This window comes from Bison bison, unplaced genomic scaffold (assembly GCF_000754665.1).
Source record: "Bison bison bison isolate TAMUID 2011002044 unplaced genomic scaffold, Bison_UMD1.0 scf7180017864223, whole genome shotgun sequence".
In the NCBI taxonomy this organism is placed as follows: domain Eukaryota; kingdom Metazoa; phylum Chordata; class Mammalia; order Artiodactyla; family Bovidae; genus Bison; species Bison bison.
The window spans coordinates 683,766-703,395 of NW_011494795.1; the positions used below are offsets into that span (position 1 = coordinate 683,766).

Here is a 19,630-nt window from a genome sequence, read left to right on the forward strand (position 1 = left end):
GTGATCTCGCCCACCCTGGGGCTGCTGCTATAAGCGCCTCCCACTCGGCCGTGGAGCACCCAGCACTGTGTATCACATGGGGGAGCCTCCATCAGCCTGGGTCCCTGAATGATTATATAGAGCGGGAGGTCCCCTTCTGCCCCAGCCCAAGCCCCAGACCCAGCCTGTGTTGGATAAACCAGCCATGTGCTTATTTCAGATTGTCTTACAAGTTGTAATTGGAGCTTCAGGGGGCTTCTCCAGTCTTGATGATAGGCTGGTGTTTGTGTAGTGGCTTTTTAAAAAAAAGGTGTTTGTTTTTTGGACACCAGGCCTCCTTCCATTTACAATCAGGTTTAAAATCCTTTTTCGTGCAAAAGAGGTCACTCCTAAATGCATGGGAGGGAATTGCATCTGGTGGGAGGCAGAGTCGGTGGTGGAAGGCCCTGCCCTGTTTCCCTTCCCTTCACTCTGCCCCACATCACACAGGCTGGGGCTGGCAGCCTTCATTCCCAAAGTTTGGGATCTCTCCCCAAATACTCTAGAATGGGAGTCTGCCAAGTGCCGGCTTCCGAGCTTCCGTGTTGGGAGATCACTCATTGGTGCGCCCCTCCTGTCCTGTAGCCCTTTATATGCAACTTTGAGCAGTGGATGCAGGGCCATCCCTGTGCAGAGTATGGGTTTTGGAGCACAGCTGACCTGGGCTTCAGTTCCAGCTTCGCTGCTCAGGAGCTGGGTGACCTAGGTAATCATAATCAGGTATCTGGCAATTATTGACTTTTTACTACTTGCCAGACAGACGCTAGGCTAAGCAGTTTCCCTGAGGTCTGTTTCCTCCTCTCAGTAAACTTACCAGGGAAGTTCTGGTCTTGTCCTCATCCTGGAGACCGTGGAGCGCAGTGGAGTCGGCAACCCAGTTTGACTACATACCAGTGACCTTGAGCAAATCGGATATTTCATCTTTAAGCAGCAGAAGGTACCCACCTCCTAAGGTTGTTGCCAGAAATAGTACCTATCTCCTAAGGCTGTTGCCAGGAATAAATGAAGTAACCAGACGCCAAGCAGCATACAGTAGGGGCTACCTTGCCTGAGACTTCACTGAAAATTTTGTAAATGGACTAAAGTTGAATTGCTTTGTTAACTTTGCATCTTACTTTAAGTTGATGTCAGTGTGGTTTCTAAATCTGGTTTCTTCCTTTTTGTCTCTGAATTAAAGCCTTCATCAAACGCCATTCTGTGAGGAACTCCCAGGTTCACCCGACCTTCCCAGAGAGAGAGCACTTTAAGGAGAGGGAAGTGAGCCTGACACCGATGCATAACAATACAAATAGGAAAGAGAATATTTGTTCTCCCCAAATTTCCACCGTCTCTTAACCAACCTCAGATTTTTTTTTTTTTTTTGTATTAGCTATTTCCTACTTGGCCTATACCCCTATTGATTATTTACTAAAAATCAGATTCAACTGTGCCTTGTTATCACATATGTATTACTGAAATGTTACTCTGTTGTTACGCTTCCACAGAAAAAATAAAACCTTGGTGACTTTCAGACGCTCTCACATTCTTGGTATAAGTTAACCCTGTGCTGCTTTTCCATTTGGTTTGGCCCCTAGGTCTCCCCACAGGCTCACCCAATGACTCAGCGGTAGAGAATCTGCCTGCAATGCAGGAGACACAGGTTTGATCCCTGGGTTGGGAAGATCCCCTGGGGGAGGAAATGTATTCTCTAGTATTCTCCACTCCAGTCTTTTTGCCTGGGCAATCCCATGGACAGAGAGCCAGCAGGTCCATGGGGTTGCAAAGAGTCAGACACAACTTACCGACAGCCCACATAGCCCACCATACCAGGTCTCCCAACCACCGTCTCTCTGGGAAAGAACTTGACATTCTGTTCAGTGTAATGAAGCCGACTGTTGCTCTGAGCTGGAGTGTTCTGTGGCTCTATGTAATCTGTCTGTGAACTCAGGAACCAAGTTTAGGAGAGAATTTGCTAGCACAGATAATTGTGTGGTCTGGGAAAGAGTTTGAACAGCACCCAAACACAGTGAAATGTGGTCCAAAAGACAAGACAAAGGATGTGAAATGGTGATTGTGTAAAAAAGGTGCATGTGGAGTGTCAGTGTGACTGTCAGCCTTTTCAGTAGTGTAAGGACCAGGACATTTCAAAAACACTAAAAACAGGTCTTTCTAGTTGTTTTCATTGTGGCCTAACAATATCAAGCAGCTGCTGAGGTTACAGGAGAAAAGAAACATGCCCAGTGGCACTGAGAGTGGAGACTTTGTCCGCCTCGCCTCCCCCTCCTCTTCCCTCCCGCTTCTGCTCTCCCTTCCCCCAGGGAGCAGGTCCTGTTGGGATCGCAATTGATTGATCGATTTTGGCTGGGTCCATTTTGGCTGGGCTGGCGTGTGGGATTGTTAGATGAAGCAGGCAGCTGCTTAATCACTCAGTCATGTCCGACTGTTGGCGACCTTATTGGACTGTAGGGTCCAGGCTCCTCTGTCCGTGTAATTTTCCAGGCAAAAATACTGGAGCAGATTGCCATTTCCTACTCCAGGGGATCTTCGCAACCCAGGGGACAAACCCGCATCTCTTGTGTCTCCTGCTTTGGCAGGCAGATTCTTTACCACTGAGTTGCGGCATGCGGCATCTTGAGCGCGGCATTCGGGATCTAGTTCCGTGACCAGGGATATAACTTGGGCCCCCTGCATTGGGCGCTCAAGAGTCCTAGTCACCGGACCACTAGGGAATTCTCTTTATTTTTTTCTTTTGGAAGCTCTCTTGAACAATACTTTTCCCTTGAGGTGTGAGGAGCTTTCCTTGGGTGTGGTGCTCCCCTCCACCATTTGTATAGTTTCCAGCCTGCTGTGATTTTATCTCTCAGCAATGTTCCAGGAGGTTTTAGTGAAAATACAAAACTGCCAAACCGTCTATCAAACGGAGTTTGCAGAGAAACCTCTTGGGAAAGGACAGACTGAGTATTTTAAGTGGTCTACGATCCAAAGCATTTCCTGGGTTGAGTGTTTATCGAGGCTGAGCTTTACTTCCAAACTAAGCTTGGGAAGAATCTGGGACTGTTTCCCAGTTGCTGGGGGGCAGGGAGAAGAGGAGACAAGTCTTCAGGAATGAGGAAACTCACTATTTGTCTCTTACACAGTCATCTGCTGGAATCTGTCTAAAAGAGACGGCTTGCAGAATAGAACCAGTTTTGGAGCATGAAGTTGGATGAGGCTGTTAAATGTTAATTTTAAAATTATATATAATATTTTAACTTTATTTTGGAAATGGAACATTGGAGAAGATTAGCTTTTAAATGGCTCACTCTTAAAGGTTAAAAAAATGCATAGAAAAGAGCATTATCTCTCTGTTGTCAGCGTTTAGTTACTAAGTCACGTCCGACTCTTTGAGATCCCGTGGATTGTAGCCTGCCAGGTTCCTCTGTCCATGGGATTTCCCAGGCAAGAATACTGGAGTTGGGTAGCCATTTCCTTCTCCAGGGGATCTGCCCAACCCAGGGATCAAACCTGCATCTCCTGCATTGCAGGCAGATTCTTTACCGCTGAGCCACCTAGGAAGCCCCTGTCTCCCTGTTAATTGTTGTTCCATACCAGGTTTTTGTGTGTTGAGGGTGGGGGGTGTTTTCTTTTTTCATGTGTCTCATTTTAGAGTTCAAGGTCTAAATCGACACATTTGGGAAGAGTAAGGTGTTGGGGAAATAGTAGCCGTAAGAAAGAAGATGGTTCTTCCTTCCTGTCTGACTCAGTGTAGAGAACTCATTTTCAGACAGTATGCTGATTTCAGTACCTTGATGCCAGATGATGTCATGACAGACATCCTGGTATACAGAGGAATTCCTTGCTCTAAAACCCGTCTCCCTTAGTTCACCGTTCCTCTCCCTAAAAGTTTTTGTAGTCGCTCCTTCTTTGTTGAGAATTAAGATGTTGGTGGGACCAGAAGAAAATTTCTTTGGGCTGAAACATGCCAGCTTCACTTCCTCAATGATGACACATTTATATGTACTTTTTAAAGTTGTTGATTTCGCCCCCACCCCCGCTGTGCTGGTGGGCATGTGGATTCTCTAGCTGAAGAGGCTGGCATCCATGGTGAAAGACTTCAATCTAAATTTAGCCGCTTTTCAGAGGTTTCATAGAATACTTCCTTAAATGAAGTCACAGACTACAAAAGCTCCTGCTGCATGGGGCTTCCAGGTTTGTTATTTTTTTCTGCTCCAAATGAAGCCAGGCAGGAAGGACAGACTCTTACTCCCAGCTGCTCCAGGAGGTTCTTCTGTTTTAGCCAGAACCCACTAGCAGCTTTTGTAATGAACTTGAAGATGAGGAGAGAAGATTTGGTGGTAATTGTGACAGAAACGGCAAACAGTCACGAGCCTGAAAGTGTGGGTGAGACAAACACTTTGGGTCGTATTGCAGGTCGTGGGCAGCCATGAATTTAAAAGACGCTTGCTCCTTGGAAGGAAAGCTGTGACAAACTGAGGCAGCATACTAAAAAGCAAAGACATCACTATGCTGACAAAGATCTGTCTAGTCGAATCTATGGGTTTTCCCAGTAGTCAGGTACAGATGTAAGAGTTGGACCGTAAAGAAGCTGAAGAATTGATGCTTTTGAACTGTGGTGTTGGAGAAGACTCTTGAGAGTCCCTTGGACAGCAAGGAGATCCAACCAGTCAATCCTAAAGGAAATCAACCCAATGAATATTCATTGGAGGACAGATGCTGAAGATTCAATACTTTAGCCACCTGATGTGAAGACCTGACTTATTGGAAAAGACCCTGATGCTGGGAAAGATTGAAGGCAAAAGAAGAAGGGATGGCAGAGGTTGAGATGGTTAGATAGCATCACTAACTCAATGGACATGAATTTGAGCAAACTCTGGTGGCTCAGCGGTAAACAGGAGACTTGGGTTCGATCCCTGGGTTAGGAAGATCCCCTGGAGGAGGAAATGGGAACCCCACTCCAGTATTCTTGCCTGGGAAATCCCATGGACAGAGAAGCCTGGCAGGCTACAGTCCATGGGGTCACAAAGAGTTGGACATGACTTAGTGATTAAACAACAGCAACCGGGAGATAGATGGTGGAGGACAGGGAAGTCTGGCATGCTGCAGTCCATGGGGTTGCAGAGTCAGAGCTGACTTGGCGACTGAACAACAACAGAAGTTAGCAGCGGACACCAAAAGGCCTTCTCTATTTTCCTGACACCTGTCAATGTGCCTGAAGACTCACTAGCCATGAATTAAAGCAGTATATTTATTTTGGGCGGTTAGTGATACAACTGGAAGATCTTCAGAGTCACGAGAAAGTGTTGAAAATAGGCCTTTGGACTATAATGGTGGTCATGGGTGTTTTGTACAGTCTCTGTCTTGTAGAATTACAGATGTTTTAAGTCAAGCTCCTTTTCAGTATGGGGAACGCCCTTACCTGTTAGTGCCTGAAGGCCCCAGGCTGAGATCTTAACTGGGAGGAAAAAGGAGCCCAGGTTTCCTGCCCGAGGCGTCAGGAGTCCTAAGGATGGCTTGCTTGTTGTCACTGACTCAAATAGCCTTTCAATTTCTTACGTAAGCATCACATTGTTTATACAGTCTTCTAGTTGAGAAATTTGTAATTATACCCTTAAAAAGTATTCCAATATCTGACTTTGTTGTAGAATCTCATTCCCAGTGGTTTTCCATGCTCAGTATGGATCCGCATACTTAACATACCTTCCCGTAAACATGTTTTCATTATATAAGCATCTCTTTATTTATTCTCTTGTAAAGGTTATTATTTTTTTTTTTTTTTTGACAGGGTCGGGGGAAGTAATATACACATACATACTTTTAAGTTGTTCAAGAGGGCTTATTTTGAAAAGGAAGTCTCTTTATACCTACCTGGCCATCAGATTCTCTTCTCCAGAGACAGTTCACCAGAAACAGTTTCTTATGAGTTTGTTAAAATGTTAGATAAAAATGCTTGTGTGTATAGCCTTCCTTGACCTGTTGCCCCCCTTTTAAGGGAGATCATATCATTCATAATCCCATGCGTTGCTTTTTTCACTAAATAATGCATCTTGGAGTGCTTCCAATATCAGTATAGCGAGGGCTGCCTCCCTCTTTTTTTTGTAGATTGAAGTAAACTTCACAGTGCGATCCAGTGACTTAGTGCGTTCCCGGTGTTGCGCAGCCATCACCACTGTCAATCTCTGGGGCGTTTTCCTTGCCCCCATAAGCAGCTGAGTACCTGCTGAACGGTCGTTCTCCATTGTCCCCGCCCGGGCCCCGACGCCTGCTTTTGTCTAGAACTTCGCCTGTTCTGGGCATGTCACAGACTCATACGACACATGGCCTTCTGTGTCTGGCTTCTTCACTTGGCATGATGTTTTCAGGGTTTATTCAGGTCACGGTATGTGTCAGTCCTTCTTTTCTATAGCAGAATATATTTCATTGTGTGGATACGGACATTCAGTTGGTCCGCTCGTTGGTTGATGAACATTGGGATGATTTCCATTTTTTGGCTATTATGAACAACACTGCTGTGAGCATCTGGGCCCACGTTTTTGTGGAACCGCATGTTTCAGTTCTCTTGGGTTATACCCAGGGGTAGAAATGGTGGCGTCATATGGAATTCTGTTTAAATTATAAGGAACTAGTAAACTGTTCTCCACAGTGATTGCACAATTTTGCCATCCCACCAGCAGTGTCTGAGGTTCCGATTTCTCCATATCCTAGTGAACGTTTGTTACTTTGCATTTTTAAAAAAGTTACTAGTACAGCTGTCCCAATGACAGCGAGGTGATATCTTACTGTGATTTTGATTTGTGTTTCCCTAAGGATGTTGAGGATCTTTTCATGTGCTTACTGGCCATTTGTGTATCTTCTTTAGAGAAATACCTATTAATTGGTTTGTCTTTTTGTTGTTGAATTGATAAGAGTTCTTTATATATTCTGGATACCAGATCCTTATCAGGTACGTGATTTCCAAGTATTTCCTCTCTGTGGTTAGGTTGTTTTTATCACTCTCTTGGTAGTTTCCTTTGCATAAAAGCTCTTCATTTTGATGAAGTCATTTGTTTTTAAATTTGGTTTGTGCTTTTAGTGTCATATGAAGCCATTACCTAATCCAAAAATGATGAATCTACCCCTGTGTTTCCTCCTAAGAGTTTTATAGTTTTAGCTCTTACCTATAGGTCTTTAATCCATTTTGAATTAATTTTGTATATGCTGCAAAGTAGGGATCCAAACATACGCTTTTTGTGAGTGGATATCCAGTTGTCCCAGCAGCATTTGTTGAGAAGACTACAGTGGGCCCCTGAACAGCATGGGTTTGAACTGCACAGGGTCACTTATACATGGGTTTTTTCAGTAGTAAATACTCTAGTAGTACTCCATCCTTTGTTGGTTGACTCCACAGATGCAGAAGCACATTTTCAGCTGCCTGGGTGGTCAGGTCCCTAACCCCCATGTTATTCAAGGTTTAACTATATTTATTGAAAAAGACTTTCCCCCCATTGATTGGGCTTGGCACCTGTTGAAATCATTTTACCATAAATGCATGCTTTTTCTAGACTTAATTGTATGTTGTCTTCATCTCTCCTTATGTCAGTACCACACTATTTTGATAATTATCACTTTGTAGTGAGTTGACGGAGAAGGCAATGGCACCCCACTCCAGTACTCTTGCCTGGAAAATCCCGTGGGCGGAGGAGCCTGGTAGGCTGCAGTCCATGGGGTCTCGAAGAGTGGGACACGAGTGAGCGACTTCACTTTCATTTTTCACTTTCATGCACTGGAGAAGGAAATGGCAACCCACTCCAGTGTTCTTGCCTGGAGAATCCCAGGGATGCGGGAGCCTGGTGGGCTGCCGTCTATGGGGTTGCACAGAGTTGGACATGACTGAAGCAACTTAGCAGCAGCAGCAGCAGCAGTGAGTTGAAATAGAAAGTGTAAATCTTTTTCCTTTGTTCTTTTTCAAGATTGTTTTGACTCTTCAGGGTCCCTTGCAGTTTCATATGAATTTTAGAATGAGCTTGTCCATTTCCATTAAAAAAAAAAAGCATTTGAGGTTTTGATAGGAATGGCTTTGAACCTGTAGATCTATTTGGGGGTTGTTGTCATCTTATCATCATTAAATATTACAATCCATAAACATGGGATTTTATTTTTCTATTTATTTAGGTCTCTTAAAATTTCTTACAACAGTGTATTATAGTTTTCAGTGTATAAGTCTTGTACTTCTTTGGCTAAATTTATTACAAACTATTTTATTCTCTCTAATGTTAATGTAAATGCAATTGTCTTAATTTTATTTTTAGATATTCATTGCTAGTGTATAGAAATACAACTGATATTAGACTGCTGACTGTATTCTGCAGTTTTGCAGAGCTCATTTATTAGCTCTAATAGTTTTTATATGGATTCTTTAGAGTTTTCTGTATGTGAGGTTTATGCCATTTGTGAATAGAGAGTTTTACTTCTTCTTTTCCGATCTAGATGCCCTTCATCTGGCAAAAGCAGCCATTCTAGTCTTATTCCTGCTATTAAGGGAAATAATTTAGTCTTTGGGGTCTTCCCCAGTGGCTCAATGGTGAAGAATCCATCTGCAGTGCAGGAAACATGAGTTAGATCCCTGGTCTGGGAAGATCCCCTGGAGAAGGAAATGGCAACCCACTCCAGTATTCTTGCCTGGGAAATCCCATGGACAGAGGAGCCTGGTGAGCAACAGGGCATATTCTCTTATAACCTTTTCTCTCTATAAGACTGGTAGGAATGACCCCAGGTACACTGCTTGTATTAGTGATTTGAGTCATCTCTCTCTTTTCCGTGGCCAATCTAGATAGAGATTTGTTGGTTTTGTTGATCTTTTCAAAGAACAATCTTTTGCTTTTGTTGATTCTGTCTACTATTTTATTCTGTATTTTGCTTGTCTCTGCTCTGATCTTCTGCCTGCTTTGGGTTTAATTTGTTCTTTTCCTGGTTCCTTTAGATGGAAGATTAGGTTATTAACTTGAGATCCTCCTCTTTCAGTGTAGGCATTCAAAACTACATTTCCCACTTTGCAGTGCTTTCGCTGCATCTCATGCTTTTTAATATGTCTGATTTTCATTTTCATGCATCTCAAAGTATTTTCTAATTTATCTTGCGATTTTTTTTCTTTGATGTACTGTTTTTTTAAAAGTGTGTTGTGTGGTTTCAACATATTTGTGAATTCCAGATTTCCTTGTTATTGACTTCCAGTTTCATTCCACTGTGATTGTAGAAGATACTTTGAATTATTTCAGTCTTTTAAAACTTATCGAGACTTGTCTTTTGTCCTAATATATGGACTGTGCTGGAGAATGTTCCACATGCACTCGAGAAGGATGCGTTTTCTGCCATTCTTGGGTGGAATATCTGATAGATGTCTGTTAGGTCTAGCTGATTTATGGCGTTGAGTCTTTCGTTTCCTTGTAGATCTATCTTACTGTTCTTTCCATTATTGGAAGTGGGGTACTGAGGCCTCCGGCTGTCATTGGAGAACTGTTTCCCTCCTCAGCTCTGTCAGCTCTTCCTCATGTATTTGTGGCCCCATCATTAGGTGCGTATGTAATTTTTACATCTTCTTGATTAATTGACTCATCATTATATAAGGTCTCTCTTTGTCCAGTCTAACAACTTTTTGTCTTAAAGTCTATATTGTCTGGTATTGCCATAGCTGATATCCAGCTGTCTTTGGTTGCTGTTAGCATGGAATGCCTTTTTCTGCTCTTTCACTTTCCTTTTATTTGTGTGTGTCTCTTGTGGGAATTCCCTGGCAGTTCAGTGGTTAGAACTCAGTGCTTTCACTGCCGTGGCCCGGGTTCAATCTAGGGTTGGGGAACATATGACACGGCCAGAAAAAAAGCCTTTTGTGGACAGCATATAGTTGGATCCTGCTTTGGTGTCCACTCTGTCCATCTTTGCCTTTAGTTGGAGAGTTAAACACTTTTACTTTATGTACTTGCTGATAAAGCATTCTACCATTTTGATATTTGTTATCTGATATGTCTTACATACTTTTTGGGTTACTCTATTCCTCCGCTGCCTTGTTTGTGTTAAATCAGTTGGACTTCTTTGATGGACATGCAGGTGTCTCTAGTCTTAGGGTTTTACCCATGACTCTGCCCCGGATATGCTTGAGTATGTGTCATGGTGCATATCTCAACAACTGGAGATCCAGTTGCTGCTGGAGTGATGCTGACAGAAATAGAAAAACAAGGAAGAAGTCCTTTGTTCTTTCTCTCCTCTTTTAGCCTCTCTCTAGGATTTCCCTTTGGCAGAAATGAACAGGGAGGCAGCCAGCACTGGGTCCTGGAAATGTAGATTGTAGAGCTGCAGCCCCGGCCCCAGAGTGAGCTGAGAGAGGGGAGAGGATGGGCGAACAACGGCACGTAAAAATCATCGTACTCTCTTAACATCTTATTTCCAACGTCTTAAAATTCAGTCAGTTTCTTATTATCATATCGGGAGAGATCAATCTCTTGTAAATTACAGTTCACAGCACAGATTTCTTAATCTTGTGATTCTGAATCCTATGCATGGTTTTCACAAACCTTCTCCTGTGATCCAGGGTGTGAATATTATGTTAGGCTTGCAGTTGTGTCTTTTGTGGCAGTTGAAAAAGGGACTCTGGGAAGTGCCGTGCATCTACGCTTACTGTGTCCTTTTTCACTCAGGGATGAGCAAGATGCTGTCAGTTCCTGCGTTAGTTTACTGGACAGACGATGCATTTCAAGTCTCAGCTGTATTTTACCTTCCTTCCCCCCACCCAGTTCCTATTATTCTGCCATTATCAAATACAGGTATACCTCAGAGACATTGTGGGTTTGGTTCTAGATCACTGCATTACAGTGAATATTGAATAAAGTGAGTCACATGGACTTTCTGGTTTCCCAGGGCATATAAAAATTATGTTTATGCTCTTCTGTAGCATTCTGTCTAAATACTGTCATGATGTTGTTGTTTAGTCACTAAGTCATGTCCGACTCTATTGCTAAAAAATGTTAACCAGCATCTGAGCCTTCAGTGAATCATAGTAACGTCAAAGATCACTGATTACAGATCACCATAACATATGTAATAATAGTTGAAAAGTTTGAAATATTGTGAGAATTACCGAAATGTGACAGACACACGAAGTGTGCAAAAGCTGTTGGATAAATGGTGCCTATAGACTTGCTTGACACAGGGTTGCCATAAGCCTTCAGTTTGTAAAAACCTGCAGAATCGGAAGTTCCATAAAGCAAAGCACAGTAAAACAAGGTATGGCCGCAGCAGGCCTGAGAGGAGGTGACCTACCCAGTGTTTCGGCATCTGTAGAGCAGTATAAATAACGCCTTAGAACTGGGAACAAGTTTTATCTGGTGGGAATATTCTAGAGTAATAATGCTGTCAGTTTTTGCCCGGAGCAGTTCTGTTTAGCCTTTTGTTTGACCCTGTTGTCCTGGCATAGTTCATAAGAAGACCTGCTCTTTTTCTAAAACGGGCTCCCATTTGGTTGATTTGGTCACTTGATACAAAACTTAACTGACTATTATTCAAGCCAGTTTCTCTGGTATTGTTCTATCTTTAGAAATTCTGAAACTTGGCTGCTCAGATGTCTGGCTGTGTCGTAGGTCACCATGTGAAGAACATTCACATAGAGAGAGGCTAAAGTCTGGGGTCGGGGTTAACATAAGGCCTGAGACTGAAGACTGTGTAGATCCGTAGACATAACATGTACAAGGTCTTCAACATACGTGATTTGGCAGAAGATAAAGAATCCATCTGCAATGTAGGAGACCCCAGTTCGATTCCTGGGTCAGAAAGATCCTTTGGAGAAGGGATAGGCTACCCACTCTAGTATTCTTGGGCTTCCCTGGTGGCTCAGATGGTAAAGAATCTGCCTGGAATGTGGGAGATCCCTGGGTTGGGAAGATTCCCTGGAGGAGGGCATGGCAACCCACTCCAGTGTTCTTGCCTGGAGAATGCCCATGGACAGAGGAGCCTGGCGGGCTCCAGTCTGTGGGGTCGCAAGAGTCGGACACGACTGAGCGACTGAGCACAAGCACACATCCGCACATCCAGATACATGTACGTCTCTAACGAGATTGTCCCGTCAGTTCTTTATTAAAGGAATGATTCTTTTCAAGAGAAGCAATCCTATTAATCTTTTAAAAATCGAATGTCTTGAGTGCAGGGAAGTAACAGGGAATGCCTGGTGTGGGCCAGCTGTGGAGACTCTGCAGCAACAATGGCCAGTGTTGTTAGGCTGTGAGTAGGGTGCGAGTCCCGTTATGGTTCGCCTAGGTCTGCTCCGCTGGTGCCTTGCGCACGGCTTCAAGGGTTTCTCTTAAACCTTGCAGTAAGTTTGGAGATGTCTGTTCTCAATGATTGTTTTAGAGACAGGAATGACTTTTTTTTAAAAAAAATGAAGCATAGTTATTATAATTTACAGTGTTTTAGTTTCAAGTGTTCAGCAAAGTGATTCATTCACATATGTGCTTAGTCGCTCAGTCATGTCCAACCTTTTGCGACCCCAGAGACTGCAGCCCGCCAGGCCCCTCTGTCCATGGGATTCTCCAGGCAAGAATAGTGGAGTGGGTTGCCATTTCCTTCTCCAGGGGATCTTCCCGGGCCAGAGATGCAACCTGCGTCTCACGTGTCTCCTGCATTGGCAGGTGGGTTCTTTACTTGCTGAGTCATCAGGGAAGCCCCATTCACACACACACACACACACACACACACACACACACACACACGCTCTTTTTCAGATTCCTTTCCGTTATAGGTTATTACAGGATATAATAAAGTTCCCTGTGCTATTCAGTAGGTCCTTGTTTTCTTGTTATTTATTACTTTACATATAGTAGTGTGTATACGTTAATCCCAAGCTCCTAATTTATCCTCCCCCACCACAAGAAAAATGACTTTGGAAAGCGTTCTCATATAGGCAAATAAGATTAGCAACCTCGCTTTTGCTCCTTTTCACAGGGTTGGGATGGATATTTGTCATCTGTTTTCTGGGTCACATGTGGATAAATGCAGATGAGTTTGCTATTGAGGTGAACTATAGGATGTTTCTCTCCCCTGGTGTGGTTACTAACTGTCAAGAGAAGAAGTGAGATTCCATTGAGGATACCCTTTTCTCTGGGAAGGCCATTTGGTGCTACTTAGGACTGGGCTTAGGGGAGGCTGGGACCATTTATCGTTGCTTCCTTGCTGTGGCTGTAAGCTGCTTGGCACAGGGCAGCCCTGCAATCAGAACAGAAAGCTCATTTCCACCGGGGACTGCTGGGGGCGGTTACCCACCTCTCTGTGTCTGACAACAGTTGTTTTCCAGTTGTGTTCAGTTCCAGGGATTTCCAAGAGCTCCTTATGAGTCTGGACCAAGAGGAAGGCAAGCGAACACAATCAGAACGATCACAATACAGGCTTCATATCCTTTAAAAAATATTTATTTTTATTTATTTGTTTGGCTGTGCTGGGTCGCGGTTGCGTTGTGAGAGGCAGGATCTTTAGTTGAGACGTGCAAACTCCTAGTGGAGGCCTGTGGACTCCAGCTCCCTGACCGGGGATCGAACCCAGGCCCCCTGCACTGGGAGCGCAGAGTCCTAGCCTTCAACCACCAGGGAAGTCCTGAGGTTTCATACGATTTTAAGTGAGGCTTTGTAGTGTTTAGGAAGGAGTGCATGCTTTGAGATGCTCCCACCAAGGGCTCCTCATGACAAGCGCTTTAATGGGTCACCCAGTGAGGGTGGGGGAGCGCTTTCTCTTTTAGAGTTTCTGTATTGTTTTTGGTTGCGCTGGCTCTTGGTTGCTTTCTCTCGGTGCTGGGAGCAGAGGCTGCTCTCTCGTTGCGGTGCTCGGGCTTCTCACTGTCGTGGCTCCCCTTCGTGCAGGGGCTCTAGGCAGGAGAGCCCACTCTATGTTGGATCTGCAGGTGGAGGGGACAGTGAGTCTTTTTGTTCGTTCCTGTTCCTGTTGGTGGCCCAGGATTGCACCTTTCCTGTAAACGGATCACAGAATCTAAGTGTAGTGTTTCCACCTGGTTAATAACCGTAACTCCGTTTGGGTCTCACCCTCCCATTTTCCATAATTACGTATCCGATCTGAGAAAAATGCAAAGGGAATAATAGTTTATTGTTTCTGCAGTGATGAGCAGGTAACTCAGAAAAATGCAGACAGCTTCTTAGCTTTGATTGAGCCCATAAATCACTCGAGGAAAACCACCTGGAGGAAGAAGAGCTCTGAGGGCAGTGGGCTCCGGAGGAGGGCTGCCCCGCCTGCCTCGCCTGTGGCTGTGCCCCTCTGCTGGTGGCTCTAGCAGCAGCCCGAGTTTAGGCTTTTCCCTTGTGGTTCATGTGACCTTGTGTTCCCAATATTTACCAAATATTTCAAATAGTTTTCCCCAAAATTTCCTCCTTCATTTCCCCCAGGGCGCACATTCAGACCATAAAAGGCTCTTTTGAGATAAATGTTAAAATTTCACAAATGATAGTGTCTCTTAATGATAGGTTTTTAGACTTAGATTTACTGGGGCTTAGAGTAGTTTAATGATAGCCTAAGGTTTTCTAAATCTTTGATATTTTCCAGTTGCTTCCTTTGATAATCCATCTTGATGGAGAAGTCTTTACAGCCTGGATTTATTTCCTTAACCTCAATGGTTATTAATCAAGCAACTATTTCTTGCAATGACTTTTTTCCATGCAGTGAGGGATACCAAATAAGAGAAGGGAATTGATCAGATATAGTCCCTGCTTTCCAGACTCTTAGATTGGGAGAGTAGGAAAATTGGCAGATTGTAGTACACACTCCCAGATTGTAGTTTAACTCCACTGGAGGTAAACAGAATCACAAGGAGATAAGGGCCAGCAAACTCACTCCATCTGGATGGGCTTGGGGAAGGTTTGTGGAGCATGTGGCATTTGAACTTGGTGTTGTGTTATTGGATGGAAACAGGAAGAAGGGTAAGGGCATTTAAAATAATGGAATTTGGGACTTCCCTGGCAGTCCAGTGGGTGAGACTTCAAGCTTCCAGTGCAGGGGGCACGAGTTTGATCCCTGGTCGGGGAACTGAGCCCCATGTGCTGCTGCCAAAACAATAAAGTCACCTAACAAAACAATTAAATAGTGCAAGTAGCTTGAGTGAAGGCTTAGAAGTGAAAGCACTTGGCATTTGTTGGGGGAAGGGGTGTGATGAGATGTTCTGTGTGGGGGGGTTGTAGTCTCAGGGGGAGAAGCTGCAACAGAAAATGGGGTCTTTATCAGAGTCCGTGCATGTGGTCAGTACTGTCCTGCCCTTTAGGCACCGACAGTGTTATATTTTGGGCAGAACTCAAATGTCTGTCACTGTAAAACAAAAATCAAGACACAGTATATAGGGTGGTTAAGGACACAGGATTTTGAAGCTGGGTTGCCTGGATCTGAATCCTGAATTGCTGTGTGACCTTTGGCAAGTTACTCAGTCTTTCTGAGGCCTCAGTTTCCTCACATATAACATGGGGATAATAGTACCTACTTAAAAGTTTATTGCAAGTTTTTGGAAAAGGAAATGGCGACTCACTCCAGTATCCTTGCCTGGAAAATTCCATGGACAGAGGAGCCTGGCAGGCTACAGGCCATGGTGTCGCAGAGTTGGACACGAGTGAGTGACTAACACACATGTAAGTCATTTATGACAGGGCCTGGCCTTATAGTAGATGGTGTATAGTATTAGCAACTGTGATTGTAGTAAGTGTTAGTAGCGATTCGCATTTGGGTATAGCGTGCAGTTTGATTTTTTTCCTCTGAGAAAGAGATTAGATTAGCCTTTCTGTAGATGATAGTCTGTGCAGTTTTGCATTAGTGAAATTGTAACATCCTTGGCCTGTAAGTGCATGAAGGCTCCTTTGGATTTTGTATTCACTGGAAGAAAAAATGTCTGTCTTGAGAACCTGAGTCCTTTGCCTGCAGTTGTCTAGCTACTGACTGCTTCCTGGATGGAGCTGATTTTGTGAAGGTCAGTTGGTTGTGTAGCTTGTCACTTGTGTGTGTGCAGTGGAATTATAAGAGAATGACATCGTGTGTATCTGTAGAGTGTTTTGGTTACAAGTAACAGAAGCTGACTTGGGCTAATTTGAGCATCAGATAATTTATGCGAAGGCTGCTGAGAACGCCTAGAACGGCTGGAAGGCTGGCACCTAACTTGAGGGAAGGCAGGAACCGAGTGGCCTGGGCGTCCAGGAAGATGACAACCATTTCACAGGCTAATAGCCTGGTCGGTGTCACTGTGATTTAGGACATCCTCCTTCCAACCCTGACATCTCCTCATGCCCCGTTATGAGAGCAAAAAGTTGAAGACAGTTTACATGCCTGGCGATGAGGGTCAAATACATTCTAGAACAGCCATGTAATGGGATGCGCTGCAGCCCTTAAACATTTCATAGTAGAATATTTAGTGACATGGAAACTGTTCACAGATTCTATTAAGTGAAAATGGCAGGTAGCAAAACTCTATAGGTAGGATAATTATATTTAAAAATTCAGTGAAGTAGCTGCTATTATTATTCCTATTTGACACATAGATATTAAGTTCCTAAGTTTGCTCAAGGTCACGGGGCTAATAAAGGGAAGAGGCAGGATTCAGACCTGGGAGTTCAGAACCAGGCACTTGGCCACTTTTTGGTGAGGTTATGGGTGGTTTTATTACTTGGTCTGACTTCTGGATGAGCATATATTACTTCTGTAGTGACCAAACTGGCTCTGAGATTACTGTAAAAATGTAAAGTTTTAGATTTTTCTTCCAGTTACATGTCCAGAGATACCCACTGCAAGTATGTTAAGTGTGTAACAAGAAATCTCAGAAGTTACCTCCATCAATATATGGATTCCCTTCTTGAGCTTGTGTCACACAGTATGTGTTCACCAGTAATGGAACGAGTGATTACCATCATCACAACCAGAAAACGTTACTGCGATTTTAAACTCAGTGTTGCTGCGTTTTCAGGATTATGTCAAAGCACTGATAACACAGCTTGTGTTTTAAATGGAAGATTTAAATCTGTGAAGCTTTTTAAGATTTATGTTTGTCGTGTCTCGGCACGAGTTTCTCGTTTGTAGTCTGGTTATGAAAAGACTCTGGTTTCCATATGTATATTTAAAATACTCTGAGTCATGGATTCAAATGAGTAATAGACATTTTATTCTTATCAGATTTCTGCTTTGTCATACCTTAACTTGAAGGCCATGCATTTATTTTGGTTTTGGAAGAGCAAACATTGAATTGGCAAAAATGAGATTAGTTTTAAGTATTCTTCCCCGTGTCTTTTATTACTTTCCAAAAATTTGTTGGAATGAAAGTTGATATTCTGTTTCACAGGAAGTGAGGGAAGGGGCCCATGGATATACGCACAAAGGCATACATGTATAATACACACATATACACACACACACACACACATACATGTATAATACACACATATACACACACACATATAGTGCTGGGTGGTAGGCATACATGTATAATACACACATACACACACACACACACACACACACATATAGCGCTGGGTGCTATGTTAATGGTTGTTCTAAATTAAAAACAAAACGTTTCCTGTTTCCTCATCCTTTTCAGCAAGTCTCAACTCAAATATTAAAGCACATTGATTGTGAGAGGTCATTATATGCAGTACTAAAAAGAAAATGTTGTAAATTATTTATACTATTTATTTATACTATTGGAGGAGAGACTTGTTTAAGTATAGGTTTTTTTTTTTTTTAATCATGTAGTATTCTTCTGAGTTGTAATTAAAAAGTATAAGTAAAGTGGATGAAAGAATCCCTAAAACAACCTCACATTCAGGTTGATTCTGAGTCAGCTGACCCAGAATCAACAATATTTGTGTCTTTCTACACTAGGCCATAAAGAGAGTTGGCAATGCAACTGTTTTGGAAGAGTGGCCCACTCTTTCTCTTATTTATTTGAAATAGCGTTGATTTACTGTGTTGTGCTGGACAAATTTTTAAATTGGAGAATTGTTTGCTATAGACAGTGAAAGCCGTTTGCCTATCCTATACCCCTCCCCACTTTCCCCTGCTATTACCTGATAAGACAGCTACTGATTCCAGAGTTAGGGACGCGAGCCTGCAGACTTCATTCTAGGCCTGTGTCCACACGTATTGCTATCACTTTATCTTCCTTGTATTCCGTTGTCATGGGATCATACTAGTGTTTCTAATTTGTTTTTCAGATTAGAAACATCTATTTGGAAGGAGATCTAGCAACTTCATTTTATTTTATTCTCTGTTAAAATTTCTATTAAAAAATTTGAATACTCTGCCTATGGTAATAAATAAATTAGAGAAGGAGCACCAGAGAGATTAGGCTGAAAAATTGACAATATCTCTGCCTTCCTTTCTCCACTCCCCAGAGTTGCTATTTTTGGTTCCTTTGGTTACTCCAGATAATACAAATATACTTCTCAGTGTCTACTTACTTTTGCAGAACAGTGTAGCTACTATGTAAGAACTTTTCAGGTTTATGTAGATTCTGTTTGAAGACAGCATGACTGTCTTCCACCCACTTTTATTTAAAAATATCATGTCTGCTCCTAAGACCAGAGTATAGTCCCTGCTTCATTACTGAATTTCTGGCAACCTTTAAGTCTAGGTTTCTTTAACCAGTAAATCCAGGAAAGTAACACCATTCCTGTCACATGGCACACCTTTACTGTGATATTGACATGACTATAGAGTAGATCATTTCTCTTTCAAAACTCTTTAGAGACAGATGTATAGGAGGGTAGTAATTTATACAAAGAACTGAAAAATGCTGAGATGAATCCATTAAAACACTAGCAAGATTTTAGAATTAGATATAAAAATTTCAAGTTACTGTTTATAGAATATCTTATTTCGCCTAAATTTTGTGCAAATAAAAATTGTACAGCCATCACCAGGATCTTATTTTAGAACATTTTCATCATTCTAAAAAGAATGTAGATTTAAATGGGATTAAAAAAACGAGAATCCTAGTTTGTGCCTGTAAAAAGCAATTTATGATGCCTTATTAAAAATTTTCAAATGCACGTCATAATATCATACTTTATTTCAGTTCAGTTCAGTCGCTCAGTTGTGTCCGACTCTTTGCGACCCCATGAATCGCAGCACGCCAGGCCTCCCTGTCCATCACCAACTCCCTGAGTTCACCCAGATTCATGTCCATCGAGTCAGTGATGCCATCCAGCCATCTCATCCTCTGTCGTCCCCTTCTCCTCCTGCCCCCAATCCCTCCCAGCATCAGAGTCTTTTCCAGTGAGTCAACTCTTCGCATGAGGTGGCCAAAGTACTGGAGTTTCAGCTTTAGCATCATTCCTTCCAAAGAAATCCCAGGGCTGATCTCCTTCAGAATGGACTGGTTGGATCTCCTTGCAGTCCAAGGGACTCTCAAGAGTCTTCTCCAACACCACAGTTCAAAGCTTTCTTCACAGTCCAACTCTCACATCCATACATGACCACAGGAAAAACCATAGCCTTGACTAGATGGACCTTTGTTGGCAAAGTAATGTCTCTGCTTTTGAATATGCAGTCTAGGTTGGTCATAACATTCCTTCCAAGGAGTAAGCGTCTTTTAATTTCATGGCTGCAGTCACCATCTGCAGTGATTTTGGAGCCCCAAAAAATAAAG

The 19,630-nt window shown here is 43.0% G+C and overlaps 1 protein-coding gene across 1 annotated transcript in view; it reads left to right on the top strand.

The window, feature by feature from the left end:
• SMURF1 (SMAD specific E3 ubiquitin protein ligase 1) overlaps nucleotides 1-19,630 on the top strand; it is an 82,197-nt gene that overhangs the window by 6,209 nt on the left and 56,358 nt on the right. The window lies entirely within an intron of this gene.